General features: G+C 39.7%; 1 protein-coding gene across 7 annotated transcripts in view; it reads left to right on the top strand.

The window, feature by feature from the left end:
- The window catches only part of SOX5 (SRY-box transcription factor 5), a 638539-nt gene that overhangs the window by 135741 nt on the left and 479049 nt on the right, over window positions 1–23749 (top strand). For all 7 annotated transcript variants that reach the window (XM_050323666.1, XM_050323662.1, XM_050323669.1 and 4 more), the window contains exon 2: window positions 21068–21154. The gene's annotated coding sequence lies outside the window, so the exon portion shown is untranslated. The remainder of the gene's footprint in view (window positions 1–21067; window positions 21155–23749) is intronic.

Genomic DNA, 23749 nt, shown 5'->3' with positions numbered 1-23749 from the left:
GCATGGAAGTCTATAACTCGAGATACTTCTCATGAAATCTTCCCTTGGGATCTTAGTATGTGAGATCCAGTTGTCAGGATTTCCCGGTTGTTTCTTTTTTGTTTGTTTTATAATGGGTTGGTGTATTTCTTTTTGTTAACACCCAGCTGAAAATTTAGCATGTGCTGGCAGATAAAGTTAACATTGCCCAATCCTAACACAGGACACTAACATGACCTCCAGTGAAGCGTTGACAGGTGCACAAAGACAAGTGTTCTGCATTTGAAAATTAATTAACGATTCTGTTGTTCATGAATCAATCGATTTGAAATATCCTTAACACAGGAAAGGGACTTTGCAGAAGTAAAACGAAGAAAATGCAGGAAATGATTTGTTGTTGCTGAAATCTGAAAACTGGCACTCACAGGAGTCCCAGAGAGACACTGTGGAAGGTTGGGCACAGGAATGAACAGCATCTGGATATGGGTGGGCTCAGAGCCTGGTTTCAGTCAGGCAGTAATCTGATGGAGATGTTTAGGTGGACAGTGGCATCTGTATGAAGTAATAGGGAAGTGAATAAGAAACTGCTTCAACTCTCAGACTTGTTTATGGACTTAAATTGTGAAAGCAGGTCTTTATTGGTCGGGTGAGCAGCCAGACAGATCTGTGGAGCTTTCTGGAGCCTCTTGGTTGACTTACTGTGTGCATTCTTTACATGTGTACTTTTTAAAAGCTACCTGTTTTTAAAAAATACTCTTCCACTTAAGTCAGCATAAGGATGATGTCTACAACTCTCCAGCTACCTTTGCAAGGAAACATTTGCCAGCTCCCTTGCTGGTTATCATAAATGCAAAGTGTAATTAAATTTTCATTTTTTATTTTTCTTTTTTAGATGTTAATATTTAAATAAACTTGTAAAAACCTATTGGAAAAGGAACATTATTCTTTTAGCCCTTTCTTAGGCAGAGTGGTCACTCCTAGCTTTTGAATGAGATTTGTCCAAGAAAATAAAGCAACTTAACAAAAGAAATTGAATAAACCAGCACATTTAAAATGAACTGCATTCCAAAGAAGAAAACTGTTTTTACCCACACCACCCACATATATGTTAACATACAGAATTAGTCCTAACCTGCCAAAAGAAGAAAATGCACAACACCTTTCAAAGATGCAAATTGACAATTAACAAAACAATAGAGTTCTAGCCTTCCTTTGCTGAGGTGCAAATTGATAATCAGATTGCAAGGAGAAACTGGTCGCTTCTATTTAAGATTTAGTTTGAGATGAAGGCTCCCTATGGAAGAAAGGGAGGGAAAGGAACAAAGTAATGTAACCACTGGGAAAAACCCACATGAGGAGCACCAGGCTGATGTCAGCTGTATAGCTTGCACGTTGTTAATTGTGACTACAGGAATGAGAAGGGAATGGTAAAATTAGTTATGTTGTGGAATTACAGAGAGGAGGGGCAACAAGCTCTTTTTTCCCCCTGTTCCAATGCCCTACAGTGATGTTGATGGAAGAAACTGCAAACCCTGCGTAATAATTTTGTTTCACTTATCTTCAGCAGTCAGTCTTGCCTTCACTTTGCCCATTAAGTTCCATCTCTTGTATTTTTCCTAATGTTTCATGTACCCACTAGTGGCTGCAGGTAACTACCAGTTTATTTTATCCCAGCTTACCTTGGATATATTTCATTGTTTACAAGTATGAAGTTTTATATAACCATTTCTACTTGAGCTTAAGAGCAAATAAATAATGAGAACCACCATTGACTTTTCTAATAGTAAATTTTAGTGCCCAGTGGTTGGGCAAAACAGGCTATTGTACTGCAGGAAGTTTTCATGTTACAAATTAGAGAGGACATGAAGAACTGCAGATTTGTTTGGATAGTTGTAATTTGGATGCAAATTTGAAGAAGCAGTCATAAACTTTCTTTTGTGTTTTCCCAGAATCCAGCTTGTGTTTGTTCTGTGCTTTTGGCCAACTCGAGTGAAATTAGTGCCTTAAGTCATGTCCTGTTGGGGCCTGTTTGTATTTCTGCCACTATGTACCTATGAAAATAACCGGGTTTTAATGGGATTTTTGATTATTTTGATTTTAACTTACAAATGACTGGTTTCAATGCTGTTTAATTTATAACATCTAGTATCTTTGAAAGATCTGTGTTATCGCATGTGTGCGTCCATTTTAATGTTTTTCTTACGAATTCTTTTCTCTTGAAGTTTTGTTACTATGGAAGCTGCGTTTTAAAAGTAGAAGAGTAATTTGAGGATAAGGCCTTTGTAATAATCTGAATAATTTGTGGCATTTGACAAATATATAGATATATCGTCTGAAATTTTTAAGACTGGTTGAAGTATTTGAGAATTGGTTAATTTGAAACCAAGGCGTATGATTAAATGTCCTAGATATCTTGGAAAGTTTCAGCCATAATTATACGGTTTTAATGAATTTGTTACTCTTGAAAATGTTGAGTAGACAGCTGCTTAGGATGAAGCCCTGGCTAGCTGCAGCACATGATAGGTAAAGGATTGAAGAGCTCCGAGTGTGCTGTGCATTACTCGTCTCTCAAAACAAAGTTGAAGATCACTCAGTAAATGAGCAGCTGAGCCTTCCCTTTCCATCAACAGAGCAACTATATTTTATTTTGTGGACAGCTGGCTAGTAGAGAACACTTGACATCTTACTCTGATTTGTGGTCGGTGTGTGTCAGTGCATGTCAGTCCACAACGATGGTTGTCACAGCCCTCATCATGCAAGGGGGAGTGGAGAAATTTTGGATGCTGACACCAGCAGTGACAGTACTCTCGAGCCTGTATTCAGGGAACATATTAATTCCTCTTCCAGGTGTCAAGATTTAGCACATTTTATGTATTTTGATTAGCACTGAATAGGAGATTTTTATCCTTTGTGGTGTAGTGGCTTGTTGCATTTAGATACCACTTATTATGAACTAGATTCTGACATTGAATATTATCTGACTTCTCTGAAAGCCAACCCCTCTTGAGTGAATGTGTTTGACAAGTAAATAATAGTGTATGATGCCCTATGAACGTGTTTTAACCTGCTCCACTTAAGTTTTCTTAGCCTTGATGCATCTATTTAAAGAGTGTAGTATGCAAGGCATGTAAGGATGGAAAAGTTTGTTTATGCATTCAATGATTTCTTCTTGGGCAAGAATCATGTTGGTGTCATTCTATGCAGCATTTTATTATCCTGCCTCTGGTACAAAGGGGTATGTAATCTGGAGGCTGGGGGGTGGACTTATTTTTTCAAATAAAAGCCACTAAGGCCAGCACTTTTGTCCCTTTTCATGTCTTGTGAAGTCTGTGATTTCTAACCCTTTATTTCTTTTTTCCAGGCTATTCATGTTTGCTGTCGGGCAGGGCAAATCAATCTTTTCTAAGTACTCTTTAATCATAAATCTAGATGTATTAAGCTTGCTATTACCTAGTCAGTGGTAGTCAGAAAAAGGCAGGGGGGAATATCTAGTCAGTATGGCTGAACTGTGATTGGGATCACGGGGCTACTTGCTCTGTGCACCTTCACTCCTGACTGCAGTGATGCTTTCAGTTTTGTTGGTGAGCTGCCTTTTTTTTAATTTTTATTTTTCTGTAATAGTGGCTACTTTAGTATTCTGTCTAATTATTGTGTTTTGCAGTGCCTGTTTGGTGTGCACTGAATGTTCATTCCCCTTAGCTTACATTTCCCCTCTGGTTTTCAATAAATCTTGGTGGACCTTTGTATCCTGCCATCTTTTCTGCTCTTTTTCCCTAGAGTGCTAATTCCCACCCCCCTGAATATCTGTAAAATCAGCATTTTATTTTTTCCCTCCTGAGCAGCTATTGCCATCAGCTGTTATAAAATAATGGCTTTAGATGTGTCCCTTATAGTACATTGACCCCTCTGTCTGATTTATCATTAATTTCCAGAGATTTGTTCCAGGCTTGAACTAATTCCTTCCCCCCAGGCTCCTGAGTTAAAAACCACACTGAAACCCACTTCCTTTTGCTTTTGTACCTGGAATATTAATCATATTGCCACCAGCATCCCTGGCACATGGAGGCATCCCACTACATTTAATGATATTCTGAGTGCCTCCACTGGCTTCTGTTACAACAACATTCAAACTGCTTATGCTTATTTCTGAGCTTGTATTGTGTGTTGCTACAGTTGATATCTTGCATTTTCCCCTCCAATGCCCACACTTCTACTTACTGGAAAATTAATATTTGTCTCCCCAAAGTTTTTGCCTGATTGCTTCTTTGTACTTCTGTTTCACGCGGTTAAAAGCAGAAAAGAAGATATGACCACTTGCAGTGGAACTTGGGCTCTGCCTTGAAGTGTTGCAATGTTTGTAGGCTGTGGTTTTGTGAGGCTTGGAAGACTTTCTATGTGTACTCAAGAATACTGAAAGAGGATAGATAATCTTATGCGTGCTGCAACACAATCAGTGGACAGTGTTGTATCTTGGGTTGTAAGTTTTCTTCATTTTCTGGTATTGCTCTTGAGAGTGGGATGTGTTTGGAAGCAGCCAGTTGAAGACATGGTCCCTGGCAAGGCAGTGGACAATATCCACTTGGCTCTACTGAGCACAGCACAAACAAATATTGGCATGTTTGCTGCAGGATCATGGGGAATGGAGGTAAAGGAATATTAACACTTGTTACCCATCACAGTGATGTCTTCTCCTGAGTCACCTTCCCCTTGGCCCTGTGAAAGCTACGTTGCCTCGAGTTGAAACTTAAAATCAGAAGTGTTAACTAGTCCTTTGGAGATAATTCCTATGCCAGGGTGCATTTATTAATGTCCTGTTTATTCTTAAAATTGTGGTCTGCTCTTTCGAGGAAAGGGACTGAAACGTTTTTCCTGTTGCTGCAGTGCAGACTGTAAAGGAATTACAAACTGCTGCTTAGGATGTGACTCCAAACCTGTCAGTGCTTGCTACTTCTGAAAATTAACACTCTGAGAACTAAGCCCACTCTGACCCATTTTGCATTTTAGCCCTTTTTGATCTTAAAAAGGAAAAGAAGTTATTTTGACAATGTGGAAATCTTGATACTGAATTGCTTAATTCAGAGTTGTTTTGTACAGCTGCTGGAGTCGTTTAGTAACCTTTTATCATGTAAATAACATATATGTATATGAAGCATCTATGAACAGCTCTGTATATGAACATCTATGTATATGAAGCAAAGAATAACGAAAAGTGTATGCTCTATGTTTCTTCTTGTTTGCAAACCTGATGCTAACGAAATTCAGCTGTAATATATGAGGTTCCACAATAGCTGGCAGAGCTAATATGTAGCAATACAGACAAAGAAGCATTTTGATAGTAAAACATCAAGTCCTCACTCATCACAACACTTAATGAATTAAAGATTTCAAGTACTGGGGCTGCAGCATAGTGTACATCTTGCTCCCTGCCTCTGCCCAGTGTCAGGAGGACACGTGGCTTCTGATGCCTGGAGTCAATCTTTGCCCAAGACCAAAGTGTGTCTTGGAAGTTTTCTTTCTTGCAGGGATTTGTGTGTAAAGGCTCCATTTGTGAGGCAGAAGTAGCTAAAAATAGTATGTTATGTAGTATGGTTAACAAACGATACTGAGAGCCGCGGAAAAGCCGCACTGCCACATTTTCAGGTCTGCTTGCCAGATTGGGGGCATATGTGGGGGTAAGACATTGTTAGTTATCCCTTTGTACTCATGCCTAGTACCCTCAGTTGTTTATGCCCAAAGTTTTAAGTACCTGGAGATATTTTCTGTAATATAAGATTAGATTGATTTATAAATGTTAAGATGAAAATAAAATACATCCTGATGGTTTTGTTTTACTTCAGGCCTTAAGGCAGCAGTAGTGTTTATATGCCAGCTTTCCCCAGAAGCAGGAAGGATAGAGACCTAATAAAAATGTAATGAAAGCTGAATTCTCATGCTTTCACAGATGTCTACGAGATGGAGCTTTAAGAGAAATATAGATGCAGTGGCTTGTGTGCTAACAACATCAACAATCGTTTTGTGGTGTGTGCAGCATTACCAACCATTGGTGTGATAAAGCTGCTTGAAGTGATGGCAACCACTTTGTTATATACTGTCAGCTCTTCAGTATCCCTAATAGCCTGGCTGTCCCTGCTTGGGCTAATTTACCCCATGTGGCTCAGATCCAGGTTGTGGAGCATCTTTTGGCTACAGGGTGGATAGACCTGCTTTGGTGTTTGTGTTACTTTTTGTGGGTTTACTTTGTTTGTTTTATAAGTCTGGCAGTTTTTTATGCCACTTGCCACCATGGTCTCTTGCCTTTGCTGGCTCATACCAAACAAGTGACATGCTGTGAGCAGCATCTTGGACATCCTCTGTGGGCCAGGAGGCTCAGTGGTGGTGCATCATGTTTGGGTGATCTCAGATTTCACTGATGACATCTCAACTTCATCTCCCTGGTTGGGGATCGCTGCACTGCAGCCACAAGGTGTGTGATGGTAGTATGGAAACCAGGTGTTGTGGTGACTGTTTCTGACAAGGAACCAGCATTTCAGCTGTCCTTTATGTCACTTCCAATTGCTGTGGGCAGGAGGGGTGCAGTGGGCAGCAGCTGTGTGGTGGTAGAACAATACACACAGTACTTCTGCTATAAGCAAACAGTCAAAGATGCTCTATCACTACAAATCTTTGATATAAAAAGTTCATTTCAGGTTTTGGAGGGCTAGGTAGCTGTTCCTTCTCTTCCTCTTCTCTGCATGTTAACTGCTTCCCACGTGATCTGAGCTTGTGGGAGCACCTGTGGTCAGGTGCCTGAGTTCTCTCCTTCCTCATCATGGTTGCCTGTTCTCTCTCCTGGAGGCCTCACCCATAGCTTTTCTGCTTTGAAATGCCTGTCTCTTGGGCAGACAAAGGAGTGCAGCATTGCCAGCTGGCTCGTTGCCCCTCCTGCCCATCCGTGCTGTTGCAGACACCTTGCAAAGCGTGGGGAGAGGTGTGGGTGGCGTGATGCCGGGCTGGGGCAGCTCCAAGGCTGCGTGTCTGAAGGAAGGATTGGGCTGTATTGGCCAGAATGCCTCAGGATAGGCTGCAGGGAACAGTATTTCAGACCCCACAGTGGCACTGACATAATAATTTCAGCATTGTTTGGGACCACATTTATAATCAGTCTTACTGCAGGGTCTGCACTGCAAAGAATGGGATTTACAGATAACTTCAGGGATGGGGGAGTCTACTGGAAAGCTGCAGTTTCTGCCTATTTTGGTTAACTGATTCAGCCTTTCGAGGTCATTTAGGGTGGATTGATATGTTCTCATTCTCCGTATGTGCGGCAGTGCAAGGATCCTGCAGATTGCAATAAACGGGGAAAGGGAAGGAGCAGATTGTCCTACCGGAAAGTAAAAGACTCTTTCAGGATTGTGTAGGTTGTTTAATTTGAAGATCAACATTGCTTATGGTGAACAGATGGAGAGGATGATTAGAAGCTACAAGTGCCCTCCTGTGCTATAGGCCCAATGTCAGATAAACTACCTCTACAGAAAATTATCACTTTCTGAAATTCTAGGACAACTGTAGGTTGTATTCTATGAAATTGAGAGAGAAAAGTGGTGTGAGGAGGAGGAAAGGATCTAGACTGTTAACTGTGTGAGACTGCAAACTGCCTCTCGGGAAGCTCAGATTCAAGGTGGTTTTAGTGTCTGTGAGTGCTCAGCATTGTTTTTATGAAGCTGTGCAAGAGGAAATTCCCATTATTTCAGTCCTGGAGTTCACTGTGGTTATCATTAGTACAAACCAAGGTGATTTTCCCTCAGTGAGGGCATGCTCACCTGCATTGTGAGGTCTAATAGTGCAGTATTTATTTATTGCATGACAGAGCACACATGCTAAAACCTGAACAAATTATGCATTTTGTCACATGTGGCTGTAGGAAAAGCTTGTCTGAGAATTCCTGTTTGGGAGATGTGGACCAGTGTGTGCTATTGCAACTGTGTAGTTAGTATTTAAGGCTGGTTGTGTGAGGTTTTTTTGGCTTTTTTGGAAAGATGTATTTTGGGTATTAGTGAATGATGTTTTAAAGCAGTGGACAGTGACTGGGGAATAAATGCTGGGTATGGACTGAGTTCACACATATTCTGGCTGGAAATGAAGCATCTTCCTTTGGGTTTAGCTGGCAAAACTACCTGTGTGTCACAAGGATCCCAGTTAGAATCGATACTGTGAGGACCAGGAAGGCATCCGATGGCAGGCTGGAAAATCCAGTAGCTGGGTAAGTAAGCATTGGTGTCTGACCAGAGCTTGGCAGACAAAGCAGTCAGTGTCAGAGCAAGGAAGCACAGCAAAGGACCTTAATAGAGCTCTTTCTGCCAGTCTTTTAAGAGCAGGGATGTAAGTTTTGCTCAGTAAGTAGAAAAAATACTGAAATTGCAAGAGGTGGGTGGAAAAGGTGCATTTTCCCAAGGATAAACCAAACTGAACTAGAACATGTTAAAAAAGAATTTTGTTGTGCTCATGGTTAAATCAGTGGGAGTGAGAAATCCAGTGAGTTAGAAGGGAAGATGGTCAAGCTGTTCATCCACCTCTCTGGCACCAGTGGAGAGGAGTCCTTTCTTCAGCCTTAGATGCCAAAGTTTTCTTGGGCACCGACAGCAGGCTGAGGAGCCCTGTATAGCACAGGGCCAAAAGCAATGTCTGCTCTAATCCTGCCTTCTTCAAACTCCAAGGAGTGGTCATCTCTACTGGCTCAGCTTAACAGGAGAGCTTCTGTTCAGGGCCCAGGGAAAGAGCTCCACATATTTGTGCACGTGTGCTCTGATCCACAAATGGCTCATACACAGTAGGTGCTTCTTAAAATATTTTTTGGGAGCAAGTAAGAAACTGGAAGTGTTGACACACATTCGCTGTACTCAAAAGTAAAAGCTAAAAGAACATTTTAACTGCTGGCACCTCTCAGAAGCTTATTCTTGATGGTAGTAAATATAATGGGGAGAATATGCTGCAGAAGAGTAAAAGGGCAGTGGCCAGAATATGGCTGGGTATTGCTCTGCTTTTCCAGTATGTGTATGTTCATATGTGTATAAACATACCTCCCAGGATCAGAATATGCAGCAATGTGGAAGGTATATATAATGTATGGTATTATATACAGAAACTGTTTGATAAATGAACGCTAAGATTGTGAAGTCAGGCACTCAAAGCATAGGAAATGCCAGAATTAGATTTGCCTGCACAACCTTAATTCAGCCCCTTTGTGCATATGCATTATGATACAGTCTTTAATTACATGATCACATATCAGACCACTGAAATGACGGTGCTGACAGAATGAGAAGATATTCCATATTATTTTTTTTAATCCTTTTTGTGTGGCCCTGTGGCAGGCATATTCTGCACACATTCAAACCACAGCTTAAAAACATAATTGCTGTGATATTGGTATAAGAAATACATGTAGAAATTAATAACTTCATATGGACTTCTCTGTGACGCTCATCACTGTGTTATCTGTATGTTGTAAAGATATTAATTGCCTCTCAAAACATCAATCTTGTTGTTACTGTATTAATTTTAGAGATGGGGGAAGTTTTTGAAGGGGAAGAAAACAGCCTAATTCACTCAAATCCTACCTGTGTAGTTACAGTTATCCTAAGTCTTGGCATCAATCCAGTGCATTGAGATCTGCCGAATTCTCAATATGATACTCTCAGGTACATGGTGTAACTCTTGGGGATGGTTCTGTGCAGGGCCAAGAGTTGGGCTCGATGATCCTTGTTTATGTCCCTTCCAACTCGGCATATTCTGTGAGTCTGTAACTTTTTTTGTCTTAGGGAGTTTCTGGACCACCTGGAAGTGTTTGAACTCCCATACCCCAGAAGGGTGCCCTTGCTACATGTTTTAGGGGAACCCTGAGGAAAAAAACCAGAACATTTTCTACCCTTTTCCAAAGTGATGGTACCGTGCACCAAAGAGCCATGTCCAGTCCAGGCACCAACTGACCTGGGGGTAAGATTGTAGAGGGATTGGACTTTGAGTGGCATCGATCTCAGGTAGATACAGGCACTTAGCCTTTTCCTGTTAGTATACCATGATGACAATCGAAGAAAAAGTATTTAGCTTAAGCAGAAAGGATCCTGATCCTCTCTGTAGATCTCTGTTCAGTCAGCAGAGAGAGGGAAATGCAGTTGACCTGGAGAGGATATCTCCCTACAAGTCTTCAGAGGTACCCCTCTGCCTCCATTTGAAGTGTAGGGAAGGTAACTCCTGTGATAGGCTTCTAAATGCATCTGGGTCAGATCTGACTTTTCTAAGTGTTGTTTTCACTTTATTATAGCTGTTTATATCTTTAAAATATAGCATCAGTTGACTGCAAAATATGGCATCCCCAAGTATATGTTCAGGTATACCAGGTCAGAAAGTGGGACGTGTACAACTAAGAGCTTCCTGCAAAGATTTTGGATTCCTGAAAAACTGTCCTCCTTTTGACTTGCAAATCTCTGCTGCCTTGAATTCTTGTGTTCCAGTACTTAAAATGAATGAGTTAATGGTCCAGCAGGCAACTTTGTCTGTAAGTATGCAACTCATGTTCATTCCCCGAGCTGGCTCTTCTGGGGTGATATTCTAGAAAAAATTGGAATTTGATCATGTAATTAGAAAGTATTGCAGTGTGTATGCACAAAGATTGAATCTTAGCTTGTGCTTTCAATGGCTAAATTAGGAATGATTGTACAATCTTAAAGTACAGTGTTTTGTTGAATGCTCAGTTTGATTCAACATTTTTTAACCAGGGAATTTTCATAATGTTAAACTGAAAATTAAGAATTTTACACTGCAGAGCTCTACAGCCCTCTCCCTTTCACTTAGGTTATCAGAGGTCTGTTACTTAGAGAGACTTAGTAGAGTCCTGCTGTTTTCTGGCATTTGTGAACAGCAGCAGGTAGGTTGGGTTGGTCAGAAGTCCAGCAGTTAGTCCAGGTTGGGGGGGTAGTGTTCTCTGGCAGTGCTGGTGTATTCTAAATTGTTTATCTTCACCTGTACATCTTTCTCCTCAGCTCCTGCCACCCCTTGTTTTAATCAGTACTGCTTTATTGACCCTTGGATGGCAAAAAAAAGTCACTGAACAGTGAGAATGACTTTAGAAAAGAACCGTGTGGCTCAGGTCATGAATGGTAGCTTATGTAGCCACAGCAGTGCTGCATTTATTTTCTCACAGATAGTATATGTGTTATATTAGGCCAATCACAATCAGGAGTGTGGCATTTCTGACGAAGGGTTTGAGAAGATCGGAGCGGTAGTGGTGCAATTCCTGCTGATACACCAGATATTTAGAGAGAAAAGGAAACTACATCACAGAGGCTTTATGGCATGGGTTGGTGAGAATTCAGTTCTCTGAAGAACACAAGTCAAGAGATTTAGGGCATTACTCAGATTTTACCTTTGCCTTTTATTATGGGGTTGCTTGTGCTGATTGGTTGCATGTACCCCAGTTGCTAAAGTAAGAAATACTGCTTTGCATTCAAGGAAGCAGATTTTCATGCTTGCATCTGAAAAAACTGCTATAGCTGAAAGAAGCAACATTATCAGCAATATAAATTTTCAAAAGTAATCTATATTATATAATTCAAGTTTGGGGTATGTAAGGTGCAGCCATATTAGGAGGTTCTGTTGTATTGGTGATTATATACTGTGAGGAGGGATGAGGATTTGCTGCTTTGCCAGTTTTAATAGAGGTGAGGTAACTAATTTCGTTCTGGATACTCTCATCATGAGTTGCTTCAAGGTGTTCAAATTTGCTTATGAAATTGTCCCTTCTGAGCTGAGGAGATGGAAATGAGACACTAAAAGGCTTTCTTGAAGTGCTTCCATGTTTCTCAGCTCAGAACATCACATTTGATATTAATATTAGGTACTGAGGCAAAGTCATCAGGTAGAAAAGGGAAGAAATGTAGAAATAGTCATTTTCTTGTGTGTTTCCTCAGGATGCTATTTTGAGGCTTTAAAAAAAATAAAAAAAAAATTCATGCTTTGCTGATGAGGCTGCTGTAAACTGGGGAAGTGGCAGATGTAATTGAAGTCCCAGGGCCCTGCCCTAGAAGAGGTCCAATACTGGCAGCGTACATATTGCTTATATGAAAGCGAACAGATGGATACATTTGGTCAATTCTGCCGGGTTCATATGGAAACCTTCAGAATTTTTTCTTACTATTTTGAGTGGAATACTTAAATCTGTTATCTGCTGGGAGTCTGTAGTTGCCTGGGATGGGTGCTTTGGTAGCTTTGAGCAGGGAGCATCACCGTACTGTGGATGTCTTACCACCAGATATGTTTATCTCCCCATGTCCCCCTCCATACTCCAGGACCAAATCAGCTACTGGAGGAGTGAGCTGGATTTTTTTCAACTTCTGTGGCATGAGAACTGTCAGCTGAGTCTTAATCATGGAGCTATTACTGGTAGTGAAAATGAAGGAAAGAGAAGAAATCGAGCTTGCTTTTAAGAGGCTGGATTGATTGCAGAGGCATGTTTTGGTTACTCTTGGAGTGGGGAGAGGAGAGGAAGAAGGAGATGGGGAGAACAAAAACATTGTATTTTCTTTAATTAAAAACCCCACTAATTTTCTGATAGTAATTCATTCTAAATTCTTGCTGACAGTTTTTGATGTTTCTCAATTCAAAACCACTGAAAGCAGTCAAGTGAAGGGAGAAGAATGGAGAATCAAAGAGGAGGGGTGTAGCTGTATTAGTAGAACACAGCTTGAAGTGCTAATACTTAGTCTGGGTGGGTGGAGGAGGTAGGATTAATCTGTAATGCTTCAAATTAGTCAGTTTTGGATATCCTTTACACATGTGCACACATGCATTCAGTGATCTAATAACATGTTATTGATGGCATCAAGGAAAGGATTGGCATATGACCAATTCTAAAATTCTGTCATACAGATGTGTTAGCATCTGTATTGTCATCTAGCTATCTTCTTTCCAAGTGTATAGCATATAAAAATATGCATATCAAGTATTTAGACACTATCAATGACAGCTCTGTTCCGTATTAAACCTATTAAAGAAACTCACATTTGGATTCATGTAAGAAATCAGATACTTATATCAGAAAGTTTTAGCTTTAAAACCTTCCAGAAAAGCTGTAAACAAAGCAGAAAGAAAAATGAAATCTCTGATATTAAAAGCATGTTTCTATGAAGACTGCAGTTGAGCAAGTGCTCATTTCTCTTTTTTTTTTCTAAATAAAAAAATTTCTTTGAACCATTAGCAATGATAACTTTCATTGAAAATGGGGGTTTAAAAAGAAGAGTAGAAACCAAGCTCATTGGGAGAGAGAGAGAGCTTGAATTTGACAAAAATAGTTTCTTCTCTATTCCTATCTCACTCTCTCAAGCTGCATCCTTCTTACAAAAACAACTCCACCCACTGTTGTAGAAAATGGCCATCTCTTGGTATCTTCTTTGGAGGTTTTGTTTTGATAGTGCTAGTGCTAGTTTTGGGGATTAACATGAATAACCCTATCAGATTTTGTTAAGACATGGTACCAGTACAGAAAGACCCATGTATACTATTTAAAATACCCTTGTTAACAGAGATTTAACAGTCATTTCATTCTCCACTGTTCATCACATTCACACATGTGGGATGGGCATTAACAGATTGAGCTACATCTTTTCATTTCAATTCTGCAGCAGTCTCTCTTTGCAGGAATATTTTATGTAGTAATAATTTTCTTCCTATTACAGACTTTCTAACTATGTTAATGGCAGTAGACTGGCCACAGAGACATTCGTGAGAACTACCTTTGCAGTGACATTTAAACAATTTATTTGATCCTGCTTTAGCATACCTGCTCATGCCTTTTTTTACTCTGTTGTCGACCTTAGGAGAACTTTGTGTATAATCACGGGTCTTTCAATCACAGTCAACTTAACAAAATGGTATGCAAATTTCTGCGGTATGTAATTTCTGAAGTCTTTGGGATTTGCAGTGTGTTTGCTGCCAAGTGGATACCCCTTGACTGCAGGAGCACATTTGGGTAGCAGCTGCCCAGGAGCTCCAAGGCCAGTCTTAGCTGGGGGTGCTCTATTTTATAGGTGTGCAGTTGTTGGGTGTTTGTGCCTTGACTTACCTGAATGAGATGATGCTATCAGTATTTTTTTTTTTTTTGGTGTTTAATAATGAAAAAAGTAGAGCAGAGGGGAAAGGTTGATGGCAAGGGAGGAGTTCTATATATCTCACATATGTACTATATTGAATTGATCATCTTATCACCATTTAGAGAAATTGCAAGTTGTGGATTTGTGGCTGAAATGTGTTACTTGTGTGGGATTGCTCTTGGCTAAAAGCCTAAAATGAGGACTCTTGCTTTGTGAGGGCATATCTTGTCCTGTGCTTGAAGTAGCTTCTCCAGTACTGGACCATGTGTAAGAGTGCTCTTAGGATGAGAATGGTTAAAAACAATTACCACTGCCACTAAAGCTGTTAACACCTCTATCACATTCTATCAGGATCAAAAATCCTAGTGTAAAGTGCTTTTACAAAACCATCCGAGTCAAACTCGGGGAAAATTGAAAGGCAAGAAATTAACTGAACTAATTGGCAAAAAATTATATTTATCAGCTTGTTGATTTTTAGTATAATTCATGGAAATGAATTCTGTGAAATTGTCATTCCGTGACAGCTGATTGGGTGGGAAAAATGTAGGATCGCTGCTTAAAATGCTTACACTGACAGGAACATTCCCGTTCGCTAAAAATAAAAACCTTGGACAGTAACATCATACAAATTTGTGTATGTGGGTTACTTGCTGTGTGATGTCCCCTGTGTGGGAAACACTTGAAGCACATGATTAGTCTCTTGAATTTCTGTTGAACTAAATTGTATTTTAGGTTTGGGTTTTTGTTATTTTTTTTCGGGGGGGGGGGGAGGTGAACTTTTTGTTGGACTTTTTGTTTCTTTTTTGGTTTTCTTATTTTGGTAGTGGGTTTTTTTTTTGTTGATTGGTTTGTTTGTTTGTTTAAGAGCAGAAAGTAAGCTTACATGTTTTAAGTTTGGCTTCCTCATAAACATTTATAGATTGAGGTGCAACTTACTCCGCTGGCTACACTTCATGCCTTTCCATTTCCCAATCCTGATCACAAAAAGGGAGTTACTGCCTCAGAAAGTTATGTGAAAAGAAAGCAGGTTTCTTGGCTGGGTCATTCAGGTGGCCTTAGCATATGTTTGTGCACGATGTGTTGTCACTGCATTACTGAACTGGATTCTTTGCCCACGTGTAATCGTCTGCCTACAAACAATAATAATCACGGTATGTGTCACGCTCAGTTCTCTGCGGCACTGCAGCTCTTCTGTTGAAGGGGAAAATTCAAGGCAATCATCAGTTCTCCTAAAATTGTCAGTTTTGGTTTCCATGGTCATACCAATTTAGTGTCTGGGTCTGATTTTTCCATTATCCTGCGCCTTATATACAACTTTGACTTGCTGTCGGAATTGAGTAGTCCAAGGATAAGACAAGGGAAAATCAAGCTTTTTCTGTCCTTGGGGTAAAGGAAATTATATGTAGTTCAACTTTCTCAAGTGACAACATTCATTAGGCTGTTACTACAGACATCTGTATGGAGTCACAGATAAGTTGGTATTTTCTGGGCACTTCCAATAATAAAAACCTAAAACAGTGTTTACAGAACATGCTGACGCTTTTTTCAGCGATTCCTTCAAACATAGCATTTCTTTAAAAATCTTTAATGGAAATGTGAGAAAAGAGAAAGCTAAGGCAAGGATTCACTATAAATTTCCTCAGACATCCTTCTTTTGGCTTCTTTGGATGTCCATGTGGATCTCCTTGACACATACTCAACCTACGTGTACATGCTGGCTACTTCCATCTGGGGTCCACATTAGTACCATCTCTACTGTTGCTATACAAAGAGCATTTAGTCATTCTTTACAAAAAAAAAAAAAGAAAAGAAGAAAAGACATAAAACAGTTGCAGATAGAGTGTGGGGAGAAAAGAGATAGCCCTTTCCATTTATTCATTTCCTTGCGTGATTTTTGTTTTGCTTTTTTTGATTTAGTTTTATTTGTTTGGGCAAGTTTCCTGCCATTTACCTTTGCATTTGCATTTCCTATTGATTGGCAATTTTTAAACTGTTTATTGTGCTCTTTTGTTTAGCTGTTCAAGAGCTAAAACAAAAGCCACCAGGCCCTGTGAGGGACACATTTGCATGCGGCGAGCGTTGCCCGAGGAAAAAGTAATTGCTAATGCATATTTATGTGGCACAAATTTGCCATTTGTTTATGCATAAAATTATCAATAGTGCAGGGCGGCCCAGCCGTAGAAAATGGTGACCTTTTTAGCTTAATAAAGAGAAATCAGCTGTTATTGTGAAGAGATCAGCCATTTATTCTGTGTTGAGGGACACTGTCGGGAAAATGTAGATTGGTGCCGGCAATATCATTAAATGGAAGGCCAGTGACCCTTTCGGTATAGTCTATTATACTTTATCTAATAGGGGATAAATGACTCTGGTTGGCAAATAGATTAAAAAAAAAAAAGAGAGAGAGAAAGAAAAAAATACTCAACAAAACCCACTGCCCCTCCTCACTTTTCTCTTACAACTCAGCCATATGAACAGGTAGATACCGAGGAGGTAATCACGCACAAGCCAGCTGGTATTTCTCTAGCAGGAAAATGACTTTAAAAACAACTAAACAACAAAAAAACTCCGAAACAACCCCAAACCAACCCCCAAGCCCACTCTGTTTAGACTAGTTTTGATTACTTTGCAGTGGGAAAAACATGCAAAACCAACCTGTGATTCTTCCTAGTGCATGCTGTCAAAAACAGTGTTCTGAAGGGCCATGACATGGATTGGATTTTGGCTTGTGAAATGAAAACTCATAGTTTAAAAGGAGATAGAGTCTTTTCTGAAGATATCAGGTTTTTGAAAACAGTCATGCTTTTTTCTTACATACATTGAATTTTTTAAGAGTGGATAAGAATTTGCTAGGTTATGCCCTAAGACACTGAAGACCTCATCTGCAGAAGATGCAGCAACACAGTTTTCTTTATACTACTCCACTAATTCACCTCAACCTTAATGGGCAGATTGAAGACTTGAAGAGTTAAAAACTAGCAGCCTCAAGAAGTTGTTGTGAAAATGAAAGTGTATGCACAAAACCTCATGTCTCCCTGTTTCTCTCACTGTGCTCCCCAGAGTGCACTGCACTGTGCATAACTGGAAATAGCTTCAACCACTCCACAGGTGAAATGTGGAGAACTGTGAGTCACAGTCACTGTAAATGGTTGCATTTTCTGTGCCCACTGTGTGGTAAACTGGGCATTTGATTATTTTATTTTTTTAATCCCTGGGGACTATGCAGCAGATGACTGTGATGGCAGTATTTTACTTAGCAAAGGCTGTTAGATTGAGGTAGTTTCATGTACACACCCAAACCTGTCTAGGTGAGGTGAGATCCCACCCACCACCACTGTGGGACTGCCCATCTGCAGAAGATGGAGGTTGGCCTTTGCCCACCCTTCTGCCTTGTGCCTTCAGAAAGTCCTGATGGTATTTTTGTGCTGGGGAAGGGCTGATCAGAGTAATTTTGGGGCTTTGCTGTGTTTCCTAAAAATGTATCACAAGCTGTTTGTCACTGAGTGACATTTTGTTGGTGCCCTCAGTAAAGGGGCAAAGGATAGAATAGGACAATGGAACTTGCAGATTGCATCAGTGGAAGCTTTTTGAGGGAGGACTGTCTGGACATGATGGTGTGGAGCTTGTGGTCAGAGACAAGACTTCAGTCTTTTCAAGGCTATTGATCTGATTTCACCACCATTAAAATTTGGGCAACATTTAAAAAAAATCATTTTAGTGAAATATATTACAATACATAAAACTTACCATGGGAGATATTATACAGTATATGATGTATTGCTTTCTATAATAATGTTGTGAAAGTCTTTGTAAGGATATGTGCTATAGTTCAATATTTCATACCAAAAACTTACTCTTATTAGGTGTTTTTGGAAAGGGTTGGTTCAGTTTCCTAGTTGTGCTTTTCTATGCATTTAATTTCTATGCATAGAGCTTTTGCCTGTTTCTGGAATGGTGCCCTTGCAGTCCTCCCAAATAATGATCCCCAACCATGTTGCTGTAGAAACAAAAACATAGCAGATCATGTTATGGAAATAGAGAGAAAGTCAAAGAAATAGCTTAAAAGCGTATGTTTTCTTAGGTACATCCTATGGAAACTACAGTTAATATGGAAGTGAATTTAACTTCTTCACATGGCAACAGGCCCCTTTTTTTACTGGTTTTGTCACTCCACTCAAAACTGTAGCCAAGAACCACAGTTTCAGAAGTCCCTATTAATGTTTGAGGATTGCCTCATTGACTTGGTAATGAGCAGTTGAATTAGGTGGTATTTTACCTTTAGAAATGCATTTTTATATTTACTCCAACAAAATAATTAAGCTTTGTGTAGATCTGCTTTTTTCAAAGACTCTTTTTCCATACAGGTATCTCCAACTCTGCTCCTGAAAAAAAAATTAATCTTCTTCTACATGTCAAAGCTTGTAACCAGTTTTTAGCGTCAGTTTTGCTTTTCCAACAGTCATAAAGCAGCCCTCTTGAAGTGTGCTTGACACTAGCTAGCTAGATTTATGTAGATAAAATTAACAAGTAGAAAATGCTTAAGTCTGTTGTATGGGAATAAACTGAGGGTCAGCGTTGTAAACTAACCTGAATCCAACTGAGATTCTAACTCAGGTTATTATTAATATTATTACTACTGTTGTTATTGCTACATATTTTTGTCATATCTGTGCCTGCCTAAGCCTGGCTGTGAAAAGTAACTAAGTATAGAGAAATAAAAAGCAAAGCTTCAAAACTCTAGAAATATCAAGTTTAATGGGAAACAAGTTCTGTGAAGAGGAGTTGGTTAAGGGAGAAGATAGGTCAGAGGAAAGACAAGCAAATATCACTGATGAAAGTTAGTAGCAGAAAACACAAGAATGAGCAAAATAAATACTACCTTTTCGTTTTATTCTGCCATTATGAAGTAGACAGGGAGTAGTCCTGTGCCTTGGTTCCAGGTTGCTGGGAAAGATAAGGGGGAATATTCTGTAAACAAATGTTACAGGTCTGATTGTCCTGTGAACTGCCTTCATTGTCCTGGGATCTCACTCTAAATAGGAGTAACTTGAGTGGGGCTTTGCTTTTCTCAGCTCCTGGTGCATGTCTACTGTATTAATACTGTATAGGTTAGGGAAGGAAGATAAAGGACAAGTTTTATATTATGCTATTCAGTTGATGAATGTTTAATGTGATAACCAAATAATAAGAGTTAAGCAATTGATATTTTTTTTGGTTCTTCGTGATGCTGGTAACTGGGTAGTCTGATAGGTCGAGATCTGCAGGACCTATCTTTGTAAAGGGAAATTTTGATTATCCTCACTGAAGACTGGCTTTTTTCCCTTCCTTCTTCAACACAGTTATATTTGAAAAGCCCACTGAGATACTCATTTTTAGAGGAGCAGAAATTCATGATTGAGGAAATTTCTATACAAAATGTAGAGAACACATTTCTGTTTGTCTGATTGCTTAATATAGGAAATTGAGGTGTATCTTCAGAAAGTTTGCCTGCATGCAGAGCTCAGTATGAACCAGGGACACAAGTTGTCCTTTGAAACCTCATGCTATTGATAGTGTCTTAAGTGCTGCTGCTTTTCATGGAGGTCTCTGAGCTGCAGGGCTGGCAAAATAATTCCATCAAGTTAAATCAGTAGGAAAAAGTGTCTGGTTTTATATATTGAGGTTGCTGATTTCAGAATTGAGTTGTGTGTGTCTGTGTGTTTTGTAGTTTAAAAATAAAAGCAATTCCTATTTATTTTATTCATAGATGTATTTCATACTACAAATTGTTTTGGTTAGACTAGATTAATATTATTAGACTGCAGCACAGCTTAGGGATGCAAAACCTGACTGAAAGGATGGCCACATGTGAGATGAACTTTGGCTTGTGTGAACTTGATGTGTCATGTCACAAGTATGGTCTCAGACTTGCATCTGCAGCCATGCTCATGTGATCCAGCAAAATAACAGTAGTACTAGAGATTTTTTTTTGTTTTGTTTTCAAATCATTGCTTTGCTGTGCGCTTTGAGTCACAGAAGACTTACTTTGCTGCTTTTGCAACCAAGTAGCCTGAGGCTCAAAGCTAGTAACGGGGATCCTGTGGCTCGGCAGGCCAACCTGGGTTGGGTTGGACAGCCCAGTTGTGCTGTTCTGTGCAACAGCGGATGCAGGGGAGTCCCAGCTTCCACCTCCTGCATCCCCCACACTCGTACACTTTGTGCCACAAAATGCTTGTCCCTTGTCTGCTGAAGGCTTGGGGCAACACAGCAGTAGCCACAACTGCGACAGGTGCCCCGAGAGATCTGGGGTGCATCACACTCCTGAACTGGGGAGGACCAGGTGGGGTTTGGGAAAGGCGTGCTGAGTGATGTGAGACATTGTAGTTCTGGGCTCTGTCATACCTGGGGCAGGTGCCACTCTGTCACCCGTGCACGAAGCTGAGGTGCAGCTCAAGACCCTAGAGTCAGCATCTTACTCACAGAGTAAATGTGTGAGTAACCCTCCTACTCACAAGGTGTCAGCTGGGAGCAGAGGCAAATGCAGAGGGACCTCGGTCCCAGCGCTGTACTCGCACCACTAACCATGCGAGCGTGTTTGGTTGGGGATGTAAAAACAGTGAGTGTAGGTGAGCTGTTTCAACCAACACTCAAGAGCAACAGGAATATGTAGTCACATCTTCCTTCTGGGTTCAATTTCTGTATAGATTTATCGTGATAAGAGGTGCCACTTTAGTTCTAATAATGTCTACTTTTTTTTTTTTTTTTTTTTGCTATTACATATTTCTATGGCAGCTTTTCCATGTGATATATTTTGGGTCACACATTAATTTACACCAGCCTCTGTTCTGCAAAAAAGAGTTCACGAACTAAATGAAAAGGAACGGGGAGGGGGATGTCTGGCAGAGCCCAGGCTTTTGTTTCATGTTTTGGATTATTTTCTTTTTAAAATAAAATTGTTGATATGCATTTTGCTTTTATTTTTCTAGCCTTCCTCTTGCTGATGACCGGGTTCCTGTTTGATCCTGTTTACAAGCTTTCGAAGATTGAAAATAACCCCAGCTCCTCTGCATTGGGTAGGAAAACAAAGCCATATAAAGACATACTGCAATTACTCTGGAGGGTGGCAATATGGGAGCGTGTGGTATGAAGGAAGAGCTTATGGAGAGAAGGGAGAAGGTTACTAGGTTACCACAAAAGACATTGGTGTACACAGTTTTTCTCACTCTTTTGGACTGGGAGGAGGGGGAGGAGTGGGTGTACCAGCAAGTAAATAAGAGTGTTCTCCAGTGTGTGTATTCCCAGTCTAAATGTTTTGTCTATACTTCCTGTTACTCATTCAAACTGCTTTGCAGTTCTATTTCAGTCTATTCAAAACACCAAATAAGGTAACTTTAAGAGATGTTTTGGGGGCTGGGTTGTTGTGTTGGTTTGGTTTTCTTTTTCCCTTTAAAAGTTACTGGTAAGATAAAGAATATTCCCTAAATTACTGTGAACTTGTGAATATATGTGCAATATTTTAGTAGTGTTGATGTGTAAGTATCTATATCCACGGTACTAAACTTTTACAAATACTTTAAAATGACATTTCTTGCAGTTAGGGAGAGTAGGTAGGGAATAATCTGGTTTAATGTTGTTGGCCTGACAGGACACTCAGACACAGGCAATCACACAGTTGTGATGTCTTCTTGATCCTGTAGTTTTTATGCTTAACCTGACTGCCATGAATAATAAATATTTGTAGAATTAAGGTTTCAAAGACAAGCACCTCCTTTTGGTAGAGTTGGTTTTATTTTGTTATTGTGAACTTTAGGAACTAGAGTTGATTATGTCATTATTGAGTGTGATGAGTTTGTCCTAGGGTTAGGTGTCACCTAGCTTGACCTGGTTGCCATCACAGTTATGTTTCTTATGCCTCTTCAAGGAGTGCAGCCATGGTGACAGGTCCAGTTTTCATGGGTGGAAATGAGGAAAAAGTGTGGAAGGCAGTAGTAAACCAGAGCAGTTGCAGCGAAGTATTTAGGGCCAACTGGAGCTGAAACCCTGAGACAGCCTTCTTGATTTCAGTATGACTTTGTCCACATGCAGAGGGCTATTCCACTGTTCTTTTTGTGGGAAAAAAAATCTAATTAAATTTGAATGCAGGATTATGTAATTTATTGATAATATTCTGGTGTAAATTGATGCTTTTCTGCTTCGTAGTGAGGCCTTAGACACGCATACGAGATGACAGTCTAAGTCATGGTATTTTAACATGATTGATTCAGATATGAGTAAGTTTTATGATTCACTTTCCTCTTTCTAAATGCCAGAAGTCAGTTGTGACATTCTCATCTTTTCCTCTTCTAAATAAGCTTATCAAAGAAGAAATCACTAATTTACCAGGCAGGGCTTAATAATCAAGGAAATGAAACTTCTGTTTTAGAGAAAAAAATTGAAATCCCTTGCTGACTTTCTGGATGATTTTTAAATAATAAAAGCTTACCATGTACTGAGCAACTGCTTTATTTTTTTTTTAATCCTATTTTTTTAAGGCTTTAATTCTGAGAGGGGTCAGTAGCCTTTGAGAATTGAGCCACTTTGTTGACAAATCTGTCCTGTAAATTGAAAACAGCATTAATTAGAAGTTTACGCTACAGATTCTTACTTTTTAATGTGGGTGGTGGTATCAACGAAAATGTCTAATGAATTTGAAGATGATTTTAAAAGGTCTGCCACCTGTAGATAAAAATGCGCATTACTCCACATGGTAATTATCAGGACCGAGGGCCTTGACATGATCCACTGACCTTTTGAAATCAAAACACTTACTGTAAAGAAAAAAAGGCACTGATTCCTCCATCTATGTTAATGTAGGAGGTCTTTATATTCAGCTGTATTGATACACTGTAATATATATAGGGGAAAAAAAGATACTTTGAATTATGTTAGACCCAAGTTTTTCATCGTTTCCTCTACAGACTTACAAAGCCCTCGCTATTTTTGCATGTGTTGAGGGATTTTTTTTTTAATGTAATGAAGTAGATTACTAAAAATATTCAGGTGTCTGAGACAGCAGCAAAACATCTCTGAGCCACCCTACAAAAATAAACTAGATTTGTGCGTGCAGGATGAAAAAGAAAGTATACAGGAACAGATTTCAGCTCCAGGCTTTTTTTCAGGGGCACTTGCAATAAGGGAGGGGAGCAATAACCCAGCAACTATCATTGTAAAAATTATGAAAAGCACTTTGATGGTCCTTTTTAAAGTCAGTTCACTAAACAGGGGCCAAATCAAAAGCCTGAAAGGCAACTTGTAGTTTGCTATCAACAACCCCAGCCCCTTGCTGCTATTTGCAGTTGAGAACGAGTGCTTCTGCACACAGTAATGGTGAGGAAAACTAAAGGGAAATAAAGGATGAGAATGAAGGATTTTCTGTTTTCATATGAGTACTTGGAACACCAAGCAAGCGAAGAAGCAGCAATTTTAGCTAAGCTAATGTAATAGAAGACCATTGCACCCAAACTGTCTCAGCAGAACTTCCTGCATAATTAGATTGTAAATCTTCTCAACTGAGGAAGTTTTGCCCAGGGTCAGATTGTCTAAGTAATAATCCATTCTACATAAATTAGAAGATTTGAACTGCTGGGATACATTATTACATTAGTTTTGTTTTTTATTCCTAATATAAC

The sequence above is a fragment of the Myiozetetes cayanensis genome, unplaced genomic scaffold (assembly GCF_022539395.1).
Source record: "Myiozetetes cayanensis isolate MyiCay16 unplaced genomic scaffold, myiCay2020 scf3, whole genome shotgun sequence".
Classification (NCBI taxonomy): Eukaryota; Metazoa; Chordata; class Aves; order Passeriformes; family Tyrannidae; genus Myiozetetes; species Myiozetetes cayanensis.
This window is presented reverse-complemented; position numbering and strand designations above follow the sequence as displayed.